The 16,199-nt window shown below is 37.8% G+C and overlaps 1 protein-coding gene and 1 long non-coding RNA gene across 11 annotated transcripts in view; both read left to right on the top strand.

Annotated features, from left to right (window-relative positions):
- Window positions 1–16,199, top strand: part of SUPT3H (SPT3 homolog, SAGA and STAGA complex component) — a 441,526-nt gene that overhangs the window by 380,012 nt on the left and 45,315 nt on the right. The gene's annotated exons all lie outside the window — the stretch shown is intronic.
- On the top strand, window positions 2,192–10,454 carry LOC309607787. Its single transcript, XR_014232548.1, has 2 exons — window positions 2,192–7,746; window positions 7,802–10,454. It is a non-coding gene; the product is annotated as an uncharacterized lncRNA (long non-coding RNA).

Genomic DNA, 16,199 nt, shown 5'->3' with positions numbered 1-16,199 from the left:
ATCCAGGTGGAGGCGGGCAGAGTTCAGCGTGCAGTGTCCTATGACCCTCTCAAGAAAGCGCAACATGTTTAGATGCAATTCCGTGTGATGGAAAGAGCCTAAGCTTTGAAATCAGAAAACATGAGTTCCTCCTTCAGGCCTGACTGTTCTGTGATAACCCAAGAACTGCAAGTTGCAGAACAGAGTGGAAAAGAACGAACTCTATGGTTGTTTTCATTCTAACATGTACCTCATCGGGAATACATTCTGTGCTTCCTCCTTTTCATTTTTATCTTTCAGATAAGGAAATACTGTTTTTATCTCTGGGGGGTTTCTTGAAACTTAAGGAATACAGCTAATCCTGTTTCATAAGCTAGATCTTCAGGTATTTGAAGACAGCTATCCTGTTCCCAGATTCTGTTCGAAAATCTTTAGAAGATAAAAGAATTATCTAAATGGTAAATGAGTTTCTTTTTATCTTTTCTATGAATAATATTTTTAAATCACCCTTTAGATATATTTTAAATGCTTGCACTTTTGCTTTAGTGTGTTTTTGGTCATGAGCAGAGACAGGAACAGGGCGCAGAGAGAGGCTGGCAAAAGCAGGTTGGAGCCGGGTCTACAGAGGCATAAAGAGAAGAAAGGGGGACTCTGGCTGGGGGGGGGGGCGTAGCATATGGGGACAGGGGAGGAACCTCTGCAGAGGGAAGCTGTTCAGTGGTGTCGACCCCACTACGCAGTCCCACCACGTAGTAACTAGGTTCAACCAAGGAGCAGAATGGCTCACAGTATCTACTGTTTGGTATTCGTTTTTCCTGATTGATTGCTTCTTTTCAAAGTAGATGATACAGGGTCACTGACTGCTGTGAAGAGAGTGTCCCATAGGCCAGAAGAAAAGCAGGGAGACGAGTTCAGAGGTTATTGTAAGAGTCCACAGAGAGTTGTTGGTACAGTGTATTTTGCTTTGGGAAAGTTGATTTCAGCCAGTTATTTTTTTGCCTGTTACTGCCATTTCTGCATTCACTTTTATTCCCCTACTTGGGGCCACCTCTGTCTTTACTTTTGTAATTTGCCCTGCGTGCATTTCCCAGCCCCAGGCATTGTGTAACTATTCATTTGTTGAAATGACCACATGCCATGCCAGTGATGTCTGTGCCTCGTTCATTCTTCTATCTCTAGTGCACAGCCCAAGGTTAGGGATAGATTCAACACTCAGCATGCGTTTATTACATGCATGCATTCAGTGAGTGCGTGTTGATTTTAGAGCTTCCTGAGGGTATCAGTGATTCAAGGCCAGTATGAAATACAGCTTGAGAACATGGGCTCTGGAGCAACCGCCTAGGTTCACATCATGGCTCCACCACTTAGTGGCTATAGGACCTTGGGCACGTTATATAGCCTTCCTAATAGCACCCACCTCATAGAGTTGTTGTCAGAATTACGTGTGTTAATATGACTAAAGTACTTAGGACAGTGCCTGGCACAAAGGAGACACAGTATATTAGCCTTTATAATTATCATAAGGAAACAAAAGCTTATTTCTCTTTTATCTCCAGAAGAGCAAGGCAGCCACTAGGTGAAATACTTCTACAGCCACTAGGACATTGTTTAGAAATGTTTAAGATATCAATTTAAACCTTTCTGTTTAGAATAGTTTTGAACTGGGTCGTGGAATGGAAGCTCCCTGAGACAAAGGGTGAAACTCCATTGTTGGGCAGTGAGATGATGCTCCAGCAGCCCTTCCCTCTGCCTCTCCTAAGGTCAGCTCGCAAAGAAAAATACTTACGACGCAGCATTCACTTTACGCAAATTAACTACGAGTTTTGTGGGGGAACAGGACTATTTGTGTGCTGATAGTCTTTTTGTTTAATAAAACACTAAAAGGTAAAAAATAGAGAGAATTTATCATAACCGTTCTTCTATGAAAATAATCTCCAAATTAGAAGAATAGGTAAACATAGCATAACTTTTAAAACGTTTTCATTCTGTTCTGATGTTCACGAATACTGTTTATTGTGGAGTGGTTGGAAGGGGGCATAGTGAGAGGAAGAGGCATAAGAGAAGAGAGGGTTCCTTCTCCACTCTGTTTTTCAAAAGATTCAGTCCTTCAATAGCCTTACAATCAGAAGCTTAAGTAAAAATGCAACATTGAAGCCTTGCTAAAACTCGACCTCTAAAGCTGTTTTAAGGTGGGTGCCATATTATAGGCTTCACGGTGTAGCTTTCAGGATAGTTAATAAGCTGACCAAAGTCTAAGCATGTCACAGCCAAGCATAGTACATAATTAGGGGAAAAACAGAAGAGTGGAATTAGTTGAAAGGTGAAAGAAAGCAAAATGGAAAAAGTGACTGTAGTGGGGAGTTTGTCTAGTGTCACCAATAATTACTTTTCCTCAAGTGCCCATTTTCCTATTCTGGATTAACGACTTCTAAATAGTTGATTCTGAGCCTCTTCCTTCCTCACTAGAATACAATAAAAATTAGAAGCAAAGGTCTTTTGAGTTTCCCTAGGCTGGAAAATAGGAGATATGGTATCATTACCATGAATTGGTCTTCAGATGTCAGAGGATGATGGATTTTCCATTTCCTTTGGCATCCAAATTTATAGGAAATGCCTGTGGGCCCCTCTTCTTTAAACAAGGAGTCAATCTTCATCCCTTTGGCAGGTTAAGTTCCTGGAAAAGACCTGACAAGTCAAAATGGTATGAGTCAATCTTAAATTTTCCCATAGAAAATGTTCAGTAGGAGTTTATACTCTTCACCAAGGGCTTGATGCCCAGCTTTTTATAGAAATAGCTCCAGACACCAAGATTTCATCAACTAAATCAATTAAAGAAGGGGCTCTGGTGTTTTAAAACGTAAGACTTTTATGTATTTTTACTATAAGGTCATAGTAGACCATATGGAATCTTTTAAAAAATTATTTCTATCACATTTTTATTTTAAGGAACTAGAAGGCGACAATATGTCTGCCTTAGTATGGAAATTTAAAAGGCTGTTTGGAGAATATTTTGACAAGTTTCTTCAAGGAGATGTAGGGCCACTCAATGATGGCTCTTTGATAAAGAAATCACACTCTTCTCATTGCTAATTCCATTATAACCAGCACAAGTTTTAGAAAACGAGTGCTTTGGTAGAGGAGTTTGAGGTCCGATTCATTTCCTCATAATTGCCTTATAAGTCTATCTCTACTGCCAGCCGTAACTGCTGCGGATACTAACACAGGCCTGCTCATTGCCCTGAGTCACATCTGTGTCCCTCCAAGACTTCCTGTTTACCAATGAAAGAGAATCTCTTGTATCCCCACGTTCCACTCATCCCAGCCAGTTTGGGAAACTCTCTTTATTCCTTAGATATTAGTGTGGCTTTATCCTACTCTTGTATGTAGGTAAATTTTATATATAAATTCTTCAAAAAAATATATCTATTGGTAAAAAGCCTCATGGAAAGATGTCATTCAGAATGATTGGAACCATTGCAATGAGGAGAGCTAACAGCTATTCCCTTCCTATGGTCTCTGCACATGGACAGGTCTTCACGTCTTGATGCTCATATCTAGAATTCCATCCCATAACCAACATTCGGGGTTCATTTTATATCACCTGCCAGTGGTCACAGACTCCTCATTAAATCTTGAATCTCCCGAAAAGGGGAAGACTTATTCTATGGGTGTGATCCCTTCATTAGCAAATCTTGAACATAATCTGAATCTGTACCTCTAGATGAGTCAGTAGCTAATTATGAATGTGTGATTATTCAAGAGGTAACTGAAAACCATAAGTGGTGACTCCACAGCACCTGTACATGTGTTGTATATACACACAAATACAGATGCATTAGGTAGACAGATGGGTAGTGTATTAAACCAATAACAAAATAAGCCCAGCTTCCCCAGCCTCTGACAAAGAACAAGATAATTGAAAAAAGAGAGTTCAGTATTTCAGTCATAAATTTCCAAGACTCATTTCTATTTGAGAATGTTTTTGTCTTGCTAACCACAGAGAACAGTTGGAGCGAGTGGGTCATTTTCTTTCGATTGCTTCTCCAGCACTGACCCTGGCGGGACAGATTTGATGATCTAATAGGTCATTTCCACCCCTAATATCTATAATTTTGGCTACTCTGTGGTAGCTTCTTATTGCTTTAAATAAGCCATCTTAATTCAAAAAACATACATCTGGATTTGACCTGCCTAATATATGTCAAGAAGTGTGTGTCCCACCAAAGCCCCACCAGGAACTCTCTGAGAGACTAAAGAAGCTGAAAAGAAGCAAGAAAAATGAGCAGGGAGAAGTGGGGAGACTGTGAGTCAAACAATTTTCTGTTTATTTTATTTTTCAAGAATGAGATCGACCCTTAGGCCTCTTTAAATCTTTTTTTGTTCTGTTAAAATCTAATCTAAACATTCATACATCTTATTTTAGTAATTTTTAAAAACAGTTGATTCATTTTCTTAGAAGTTGTCCTATCATAAACTAGCATTTTGATTCTCAGATCATCTCTGGCCAATTCTTGGCCTTATATCCACTTTGCAACTTCTCAGATTGAAATGCCTGAAGAGGAAGTGGCATCTGTGCCTGGCTCCAAATGTCAGCCAGTTGTGGTCCTCTGGCCAGGTATGTTGGGAGCTTTATCACAAATACATAATAACTATCCTCTCCCCAGCTAAATACATCACCAACACTATGAATTAGCTTTTATGAATGTATGAATACGCAGCCTCTATAGTTGTACTTCAGGTCATAGATCTGGTTGACCGGCTGGAATAGCTATCCTTTATTCTTCCTGCACAGTGATTTTCATTTAATATGTAGTTTTTTATAAGCTGTTGTCAGTTAATATTTTCTTCTGCACACATTTAGTTACTTCCTGTAGAGAACCATGTCTGTGTGTCTTATTGTCCGTTAGTCTGCCTCTGTCTTCCTGCAAGACTAATCCAGCCTCAGTGCTGAATTACTTTTTCTGACCCTTTCTCCAGATCATTAACGTTATAGGCAGATCAAACCAAGATGAAAATTGGGATTCATTTGGAGTGCTTATCTCTACAGATGTTCTCTATAGAAAGGTCATATCCATTGCCAGATGTAAGTAGGATTTTGCACATTTATTCACCCAACAAATATTTGTTGACCACATACTATATTCCAGGAACCTCATTAAATTACATTAAACTGATTCCATATATGGCACCCAGTGCTTCAGCTGTCACCTATCCTCTAATATCCCATTTGAAATGAAATGAGGCACAAGATAACAAAGTCACCTCTCACTCACCTCTATTCTCCTTCAGAGGAAGGTCGGGTGGAACGAAATCACGGAATTTGTGCTGGGTTGGGAGTTAAATGTCCTGCCTTCAAGTCCTGCCTGTGTGTGTGCCCTAGTCCTTCCTGAACTCTGAGATTTAGACAAGTCATTTAATTTCCCTGAGCCAGTTTTCTGATGTAAAATGGGCAGAATAATCCCGCCTGCTTTCCAGAATTATGGTGAGGTGCACATGAGCTAATGCTTATAGAAGGACCTTGTCAACCATAAACCATTGTGCAAACATGCACATAAAACTTTGGTGCCAGCTAAGACTAAATGATGAAGATAAATCAAGGAAAATGTCTCGAAAGCAAGCAGTTTGGACTTCTTTAATATCTAATGGAAAAAGTTCTCTTATAAGCTAACCGACAGGAAAACCCTGATGAGAAGAGGCCAGTTGCAGATATTCACACAACAGTGTACACGGAATACAACTGTAATATTATTTGTGTTTAATCACAAGGAATTCAAGCAGCAGGGAATTAAAACTCAGAATGAACCTGAAAGACAAAAGAGGGTTTAATTGTTTTTCCCCTCTGTCAGTGGTTCTCTACCCTGACTGAATGTTGGAATTGATGCCCTGGCCCCACTTCCAGAAATCCATGATCTGGGGGTGCCGTCTGGGCCTTAGGATTTTGTAAGATTCCAAGATGGTTCTAATGTAGAGTCAGCTGGTAGTGAGAAAAATCACTGTGCTAGAGAGATTTTAAAAAAAAAAACTCTAAAAGTCTAGTTATAAAGATGAAATTTATGGACACTAAGAGGTAACTGTCAGCAGTAGAAGAATATATGTGTCTAATGACTGTAGAGAAAATTGCTGGGACCCATAGGCCTCCAACAGTAGTCTTACAGGAGCTTAGCTGACATCTCACCAGCTGGAAATAAGGGCAGGAGAAGAAAAGACAGAGGGGGTTATAAAAATCTTCTCAGAATTGTTCAAGTTTCCATTTGAAAAATGAGTTTCCAGCCAGTAATATGATAGCTATAGAGTAAGTCAAGTGGCAATAGGTATACGTAAACATGAGCATTAAGTGTTCTTTTCACAATTCTTGTTTCCTCTAGTAAATATTTATGTAACGGCTAATCTGAGTTGTTATAACTAATCATGGCCGGTTCCCTTTAATGCGCAGACACTTTGATTGTGACCAGACTTGTAGTCTCAGGTCATTTACAGAAATGCCAAAAAAAAAAAAATCTTTCCGCAAGAAAGACAGTGGCATTTTATGCTTAGCAAAATAACTGTATCAGCATTTGGAAAAGTATATAGTAGTTAGCACAGTCCCAAAATAAAATGCAAGAAACAAAGCATTAGCCTTTCATTGTGGTGCACGCAGTCCAGTTCCCAGAGCATTGTCCTGATTTATGCCCAAGGGTTCAATCTGATCCTTAAGGTCAGTTACCGGGAAAAAGTTACATTTATGTGTTTTCAAGTTCTGTTTTTAAACACAGAAAAAGCCAATAAAGTCAAATTGTAATGCTTAAAACTCCATTCCTTTAAATAATATTTTCAATTGGGAAAAGACAAAAATATTCGGAAGGGCCAGGCTTCCCATGTTCTCTGCAAAGACCCTTCTCAGTTTCCCTGTAGTATATACACGCCTGTCTCCATCTTACCTCCTTTCCCCAGTTTTCCCGAATTCTAAAAGCTCTCTTTGTTTCTTTTGCTGTCTGCTCCACGTGGTTTATTGTTGGGCTCTGAAGTTCCTCCCTAAGGCTTTTTGGTGTCTGTACTACTCCGGAGCCTCTAGTCACTGTCATCTGTGGTTCACTTGTTGGGATATTTGGAAGTCTAGCTCTGGAAGAGATCAGAGAACCCAACTGCTTGTATTTTTAACTAGCCTTTTGCATTAAGTTGAGGAAAAGCTCATGATTGTCAAGTCAAAAATTACTGTGCAGAAAGGAGCAAAGTTAGAGAGCAAATTGGTGAAAAGCACCAAGGGTCAGAGATGGTCCAAAACAATTTTTCAAAGCCTGCTGCTTCATACACTTTCTATCAAAGGACAGTTCTCCAGAATTAGATTTCAGGCACTCTACCAAGCAGTATCATTTCAGGGCTTTTTACTGATTGCTAATAATTTCCACTGATAGGGTGTGAATGGATGGCTTAGATCTGCTACATGTGAGTCCCTGGAGATGCTTTCTATGCCTCATCTGTTTTCCTCCCACATGGTGCCTCAGCCAGTGCCTGATAGGTAGTAGGCATTTAACAAAGTAATTGTAGCCACATATTTTTTCTATTCAACTAGACCTTTCTAATGAAAACATAGAATGCTGCCTTGGAAATTTACTAAGTGTTGTCTTTCATTTCCTAACACTGTTCAAGTCTGAATATTCTTCCTGCCTGTGATGTAGATATCCTGACCATCCCCAGAAAAGCATATTTATTTGTTTTTTGTTGTTATTGTTTTACTGAAATATAATTTACATACAATAAAAGTCACTCTTTAAAAGTATATAGTTTGATGTGTTTTGACAACTGTATATGGTCATATAACCACCATCACAATTAAGATACAAAGAATTTTCATTGCTGGAAAAAAAAAAAAAATCTTCATGCCCCTTTAAAATCAGTCTTCTCCCCTCCCATCCCTAGCCTTGTCAACTACTGATCTGTTTTCTGACCCTATAGTTTTGCCTTTAGAATGTCGTATAAATATGGAATCATACATTTGTACCCATTTGAGTCTGACTTCTTTCATTTAGCATAATGCATTCAAAACCCATCCATTCTTTACCTATGTATTAATAGACATTTTGAGTTATTTCCAGTTTGAGGCAATTATGAATAAAGTTTACATTAAAATATGTAAACATTCACATATAAGTCTTTATGTGGGCATGTGTTCATTTCTCTTGAATCTGTAAGTTTTGAAGAAGTCCAAGTTGTCAGTTTTTCTCTTTGTGTGTAAGTGTTAGCTGAGAAATCTTTGCTTATCGTAAGGTCACTAAGATTTTCCCCTTTGTTCTTCTAGAAGTTTTATAGTTTCTAATGTTTGGGTCTGTGATTCATTTCTAGTTAATACAGTTGACCTTTGAACAATAGGGTTTTGAACTGTGTGGGTCCATTTATATGCAGTTTTTTCAATAAATATACAGTTGGCCCTCTGTATTTTCCAGTTTCGCATCTGAGGACTCAACACACCAAAGATCGAAATTTCCATCTGAGGTTGGTTGAATCCACTGATGTGGAACCCGTGGATACAAAGGGTCAACTATGGAACTTGAGTGTCCTCGGATTTTGGTATACTCAGGGGCTCCTGGTACAATCCCCAACAAATACCAAGGAATGACTATTTGTATAGGGTGTGAGGTAAGGATCAACGGTTTGTGGGGGGGGGGGCTGCATATGGATGTTCAGTTGTTTGAGTTTTATCTTTTGAAAAGATTATTCTTTCCTCCACTGAATTATCTTAGCACCTTTGTTGAAAATAAGTGCGCCATATACATGTGGCTCTGACACTCTTGCATCTGTTCCATCTACATCTTTATGTGTATGCTGTTACTACGCTGACTTGATTACTTTAGCTTTCTACTAAGTTTTGAGATCAGGTAGTGTATGTCCTCCAACTTCATTCTTTTTCAGGGTTTTTTGACTGTTTAAAGTCCTTTGCCTTTTCATTTAGAATCAGCTTGTCACTTTCTACAGAAAAGCCTGGTGGGATTTAGAAAGGAATTGCACTGAATCTATAGATAAGTTTGTGGAGAATATCTTAGCAATACTGCTTAGTGATCCACGAACATGGTATAACTCTTCATTTATTTAGATCTTTTTAAATTTTTCTTATTAACATTTGGTAATTTTCATTGTACAGGTCTTGGATGTATTTTGTTAAAATTTTCACTAAGTATATCATGTTTTTTCATGCTTTTGTAATTTCTTAATTTCATTTTCTACTTGTTCATAGCTAGAATACGTAAATAAAATTGATTTTTACATTGACCTCATATTCTGAAACCTTGCTAAACTCATTAGTTCTACTATCTATTTTTTAGGTTCTTTGTTGTTTTCTGTGTAGACAATTGTGTTGTCTGTAAATAGAGGCAGTTTTATTGCAGTGTTTCTAATTTGTTTATTTCTGTTTTCTTGACTTATTTCACTGGTATTGATGGTGAATAGGAATGGTGAGAGTAGATATCTTGCTTTATTTCTGATCTTATGGGGAATGTGTTCAAATTTTCACAATTAAAATTGATGTTAGCTGTGGATTTTTCATAGATGTTCTTTATCAGATTAAGAAACACTGTTGTTTTTAGTCTGTCTTTTTCTGTGTATGTGTGTATGCCTCATTTGGAATTTCTAAGTCTTTTTTATGTATGTCATTAGGGTACTAATACAAAACAGCTTGTAATTCTACCACCAAGGAGTCTTTTGTTATCATGCCAAAGTGTATCTGTCCTGAAACTAGACTTTTAGTTGTTAATATTTCTAAAACGTCTGTCAGTATTGGATACTTTCTTATCTAATCCATCTTGTTATCTAGGTGGCCACAGTGTGCCCAGGTAACAATATCCTTCCACATAGCAATATGTTTCTTTTCAAAAGTCAGTGGACTTGAGTCTTTTTCATTGAGCAATGTGTCTTTGTTCCCACCAAAAGCAAGTGACATCATTGAACATTTGAAATGATTCATTCTGATGTCAGCATTTACTCACAGCCACTACCATAACCTTTGCTGCTATATGGTAATATGATACATGGTCCCCTCGTATCTTACAGGAAACTGGATAAGCAAGCCTGTCTGTTACCACGCAGTAATCATATCTCCTTGTGTGAAAGCACTGACCATCAAACTGCTCTTATTATATCACTATCATTTAAAAAATTCTTTTCTTATCTTTGTATATCTTCTTATATATATTTTTAATATATAGATATATATATATATGATTTTAAAATAGGTATATGAAAGCATGGGAAGCCTTTGAATGATTTATGGCTGGTAATATCTCTCTCTCTTTCTAGTCATTTCCTAATATTGAAATAATCCCAATTGGGCAGCACTGAGCAGCCTCATGATCTCGTGTTCTCACAGATTTCTTTTTTTTTTTTTTTTTTAACATCTTTATTGGAGTATAATTGCTTTACAATGTGTGTTAGTTTCTGCTTTATAACAAAGTGAATCAGTTATACATATACATATGTTCCCATATCTCTTCCCTCTTGCATCTCCCTCCCTCCCACCCTCCCTATCCCACCCCTCTAGGTGGTCACAAAGCACCGAGCTGATCTCCCTGTGCTATGCGGCTGCTTCCCACAGATTTCTTATTAAACTGATTCCAGTTACCCATTTCTCTATAGGAAGCAGAACTTCCACATTTATTTCTAAACCCAAGGTACTTTAGATAGGACTTCAACTATCCATGCCCTAGCATTCTCAACAGTTACTAAAACCCCCAGTGTCTCCTATTGAAAGAGTTTGTATTAGTTGCTGTGGATCAGTGAGCTCTCTATGAGACCTCAAAATTAAAGAAGTGGCAGGACATGCATAATGTATGATGTACTTTGAGATCCTCGTAAAAGTGATATTTGTAGGCTGGTCTATCTGAGTCAGAGTTGCAAATAAGTGCCCCAGATATACACCATCTCTTCCTCCCAGATGACTTGACAGTGGAGATGAGATCAGGGCACATTTTCCTTCTTGGCATGTTGATGTTCCCATGCTGTGTGACACTGGTTGGTTTAAAGGACTTTGTGAGGGAAAGATATCACTAAAAATCTAACCTTCTCTGGGGAAAGATATGTTAACTGCTTGAATTGTATTGAGAGATTTTTTTCATTAAAAATTATTTGGAAGGTGGTTTCTTTCTCATTTGCAAATATGTTACTAGAGAGCTCACACTTAGCACTTGCCAATGAGCATTAGAACAAACTCCTGAAAAACAGCCAGGTTTTTTTTTGTTTTTGTTTTTTTTTTTATTTGAACCTATGACTCTGTCACTCACATGGGACTGAGCCAGGCTGTAACCAACCTTCTAGAAAAGGTTGTGTTTCATAGTTTATTTGCGCGTGAGTGCATGTGCATACACACACAGGCATACACGTATACATCTAAGTGACTTCCCCCCTCTCCTTTCCCCCTGACCCAGAGCAGGAGCCTAGTAAGAAGAGCCATGATTGGATCACTGTTTCAAATCCCCAGAGCCTACCAGGTGCCTTTCATGCAGGATATACACAAGAAAATGCTGAAAGGAAGATATTTTCAGCATTACCATTGTCATACCGAGGTTTCCCTTTCAAATATGATTTCTCTTCCGCCCCCCACACACTGCTGCTATGATTCATAGGCCATCTGCACTTTGGAGTCTGCACGACTTCCCTCCTTACTTCATTCGGGCCTCTGAATGTCACCTTATCAAAGAGGCAACACTCCCACCCCATCTCTGTCTGTCCCCTCCCCCTACCTTATTTGTTTTCATAGCACTTATCACCACTGTCATAGTATGTATGTATGTATGTATGTATGTATTTATTTATTTATTGACTGTCTTACCTACTAGAAAGTCAGATGTAGTGTATTCATGACGTGCCCCCCAGCACTTAGAACACTACATGACATGTCGCAGGCACTCAGTAAATACATGTAAATGAATAAATAAACAAATGTAAGCTGGGGGGGCCATTTTCAAACCTGTGAACCTGAGTTCCCCAAGAGCCTTATAGTTAGAATGGCACATCCCCAGACCCAAAGACACATAAGTGCTGTCTATAAAGAGGATAACTGATATGTCTTGATGTGTTTTCAACCGTGTGTAGGTACTGTCGTGATTAATAACATTCATCTAAACCCATCATCGCAGGATTTTGATCATTTACCTATTTTCTCAGTCAGTGGCTACCAGAAATACAACTCCCATATGTGTTTTACATTTTTTTAAATATTTCCCCATACACAAATTTTTTCACCATAATGTATGTGTTTAATATTCTCTTATACGTTATAAAGATGGGAATTACTGATCCTAGGCTTCACTAGGTCAAAAATAAAGTAACTTGATCTTAGTTATTAGGTTAGCCTTAAAACAGAGGACTATGGCCTGATAGCCATTATCAGGAACTTAGCTTTAAAAATATCTCAGACTTCTTCCTTTAAAGGCCAATACCTTGATATTCTCTTTTCTTATACTTTTACACAGTGTTTGAGATGAAAATGCCACAGTTTTGAAGATACCACTTTAAGTTCTTTCCCCCCTAGATTTATCATTTCGGAAAGACTTGCTTAAAAATACATTTTGTTTCAAGTGGCCATGGCACCCCTTTACCTGCTGTGAAAGCCAAAGGTAAAAGTCTGGCCAAGTGGAAGCAGAGCTGATCTCATTTGACCCTCTCAGCCCAGAAAAGTAGTGGGTTTTTTTTTTTTTTCTTGCAAAAGCAGCTGTTTCTACTTCTTAGACTGAAAGGATTTCAGCAATGGCCTTAGTTTCCAGACTATTTGTTTAAAACCATACTGATCTATAAAAGAAAATAGTGAATGTACATGAGTTACCTTAGTTTTTTAAGACTGCTGTATAACAAAGTACTACAAACTGGGTGGCTTGAAACAACAGAAATTTATCATCTCAGAGCTCTAGAGGCTAGAAGTCCGAAATCAAGGTGTCAGCAGGGCTGGTTCCTTCTGAGGGCTCTGAGGGAGAATCTGTTCTGGGCCCCTCCTAGCTTTTGGTGATGACCAGTAATTCTTGGTGTTTTTTGGTTTGTAGATGCACCTCTCCAATCTCTGCTTCTGTCTTCACATGGTGTCCTCTCTGTGTGTCTATCTCTTCTTTAAAGGTCACCATATTGGATTAAGGAACACCTTAATGATCTCTTCATAACCTGATTACATCTGCAAAGACCCTATTTCAAGTAAGGTCACAGTCACTGCTGCTGGGAGTTAGGACTTCAACTTTTCTTTTTAGAGATGCAACCTAACCAGTAACACCTTCTCCTTACCATTATATCAAGATGGTAATTGTAAACAAAATTAGTCTCAGCATAAAAGCCATAGAAATGGCTTTGCTGATTTTATTATGGTGAAACAAATAATGAGAAGGAGAAGGAGAAGAAATTTAACATGGAACATTAAAATGAGGGGTAAACAAATTTACCATCATTACCCCTCCATTGTTAATAAGAATTTTCAAAATGACTGAAAAAATATCAGTACAACCTAACTCTAGAACAACGCAATCATGGAATACCTTCCCTACACCTGCTCATTTATAGTCGAGAATGGTCTTTGATATTTATATCCTCTCATCACACCTTTCTGCCTCAGCACAGAGCGCACTCAGGTGGCCTTAGGAGCTGAGTCCAGATTGGAGGTTTTAGGAGCTGGTTACTCAGCCTACTCAAGGAACCAGCTCTCCCAAGTTCCCTCTGCCCTTGAATGCTAGGACCCTGCCATTTCTTGCCATACCCTGCCTGGATGGCCCATCCATGCTCTGGGGCAAGGCCACTGATTCCCAACTATTCGTAGTATTAGGACTTCACATAAATATATTTTATGGATACCTACCTCCTTCCCCATAATAGCAGTTATACAACCCTTTATTTAGGAAAATTTACTCTGCCTTTTGTTTTATTAATCACAAATATAAAGTAGTATATGTTTGAGAAGTTAAAATTCTCAATTTATGAAATAAATCATTTTGCAAATACAAGTGTCCACCTATATTGGTTTTCTTTACATGAGGACTACCCAAGTTTAAATAGGCTTTTTCTTATTTACCAAATATTTATTGAGCATCCAAATGTAAGGCATTATGGGATCTATAATAATGGCCAAAATAGAGCTTGAAAGGTAGAAGTTATTAATTAATTAATATATTGAATTATATTAACATTTTCAAGTAGAAATGTGTATTATTAGAGAATTATAATCAAAGTGCTTCCAGAGTTGAGAATATGCATTTCAGTGAATATGCATTTGTTTAAAAAATTCTCCAAGCATATGATTTGATTATATATCATTAAAACTATAACTGAGATAATAATACATACTATATACAAATCCAAACACCCTACCCTTATACAGGGCTTCGCATTTTACCGAATACTTTCATGTGCATTATCATAGCTAAAACTTCCAAATCTCTCTTCTCCAAAGTTAGATTGCAACATCATATTTTAAGGCATTACAACCTTACTTGACTTTTTTTCATTATAAGTTTGACTCTTTAATATCACCATATAATTATGTTTACATGAAGAATTGGAAAGAAGGCATAGAGTCTCCATATGTTCATTTCAGCCTGGGTGGCTAAATGGCTTATAACAGTCAATGCATGAAAATGGTCTAGATTGAATAAATTAGCAAAATCACAAAAGGAAACCACTGTAGGAAATAGTTTTACACATGTAATTGCTCAAATCCTCTAGTGAATGTGTCAATCTGTACTAACTAAATAAATTTGTTTATAGACATGTTCTGTATTAGCTTCCACTCTTTCACAGCCCTTTGCCAAACAAAATCCCACTAGAAGTAGGATGTTCACACCCGAGTAGGAGTTTCTTGGATAAATATTTTTACTATATTGAGACCAAAACCACTTCTACAAATTTCAGACTTTGATTGAAATACTATATTTCTTTAGCTTTTTTTTCCCTTCCATCTTTTCTCCTGGCAGCTATTCATGCATTAGCTTACCTCCCCTCACCTCCCACGGCTGTGGTGTACAAGAAGAGGTGGGCTGCATGCACAGGGGGCCAGTGGACCCTGGAAATGACGGGACCTGCCCATTTAATCGCTCCTACCACCACATGGACTAGACAGACAGAGAGAGACTCGTGTACAAAAGAGCTTTCCCTTCCCTTTCCTAAAACCTGGTTGAAATGATTCATTGAATTAATTTCAAAGTAAAGATTACACACCCTGAGGCTATGCTTTATAGAATGCCTGCTTACATTCCATTTGAGTTCTCCATGAATAGAATATATAAAGGTAGAATTCACGCAGCCCTTCCTAAAGAAATCAGGGTAAGAGTTCTTGAAATATAACAGCCACATTCTTTCGGAAGGATGTCTCTGATCTCAACTTTCACCAAGAAGAATCAACTGATTTCTTAGTTCCCTGGTCCATGATTGGTGCTGAATTTTTCATAGGCCTTTTGAAGATCTATTTTTTAATTTTTCTGGTGGCTAATAAAATATTTCAAAAGAAAGTATTTTTAATAGTAATAACTCTGTTAAAAGTGAAATTAAGAACATTGCTTTTTAACGTGCTAAGTCTAAACCTTCTCAATGTTTTTGAGAGACAGAATAACCAGTAAACAGTAGACGCAAACAACAGTGGAATAGGGGTGATCTGAGCCAGTGCAGTATCCTAGTTACCATGACCCGAATAGCCCACCTTTTAGGGTTAATTAGCATAATGCCCAATAACATGAGCACTGTCACTGCTGTAGAAATAATATATCTGACGTGGAATGATTTCATACTTCAGGAGATTTAGTCATTTAATATGATAGCTCTGTTCAAATTAATCTTTCACACTGGAGAACACACTTTGGTTATTTATGATACTTGCAGGTAAATATTTTAAATGGCTAAGGCAGATTGTAAATGTCTGTGGCAAATTCCATTAACACAACTCTGTTATAGAAATAGAGGTGTATAATATGTACAAAAATATGTTCATAGTGCCTCAAAAACACTTAATTAGGGAAAGAGACACAAAGGCATGGAGGAGGCGTGCCTGTCATTGTCAGTCAGTACACAGCAGTTTAGTTTTTTTATACGTTTTTAATTGACGTACAGTTGATTTACAGTGTTTTTCAGGTACACAGCAAAGTGATCCAGTTATATTCTTTTTCAGATTCTTTTTCGTTATAGGTTATTGCAAGATATTGAATATAGTTCCCTGTACTATACAGTAAATCCTTGTTGTTTATCTATTTTATATATAGTGGTGTGTATCTGTTAATCTCAGATTCCTAATT

The sequence above is a fragment of the Balaenoptera borealis genome, assembly GCF_965194805.1.
Source record: "Balaenoptera borealis genome assembly, chromosome: 12".
In the NCBI taxonomy this organism is placed as follows: Eukaryota; Metazoa; Chordata; class Mammalia; order Artiodactyla; family Balaenopteridae; genus Balaenoptera; species Balaenoptera borealis.
This window is presented reverse-complemented; position numbering and strand designations above follow the sequence as displayed.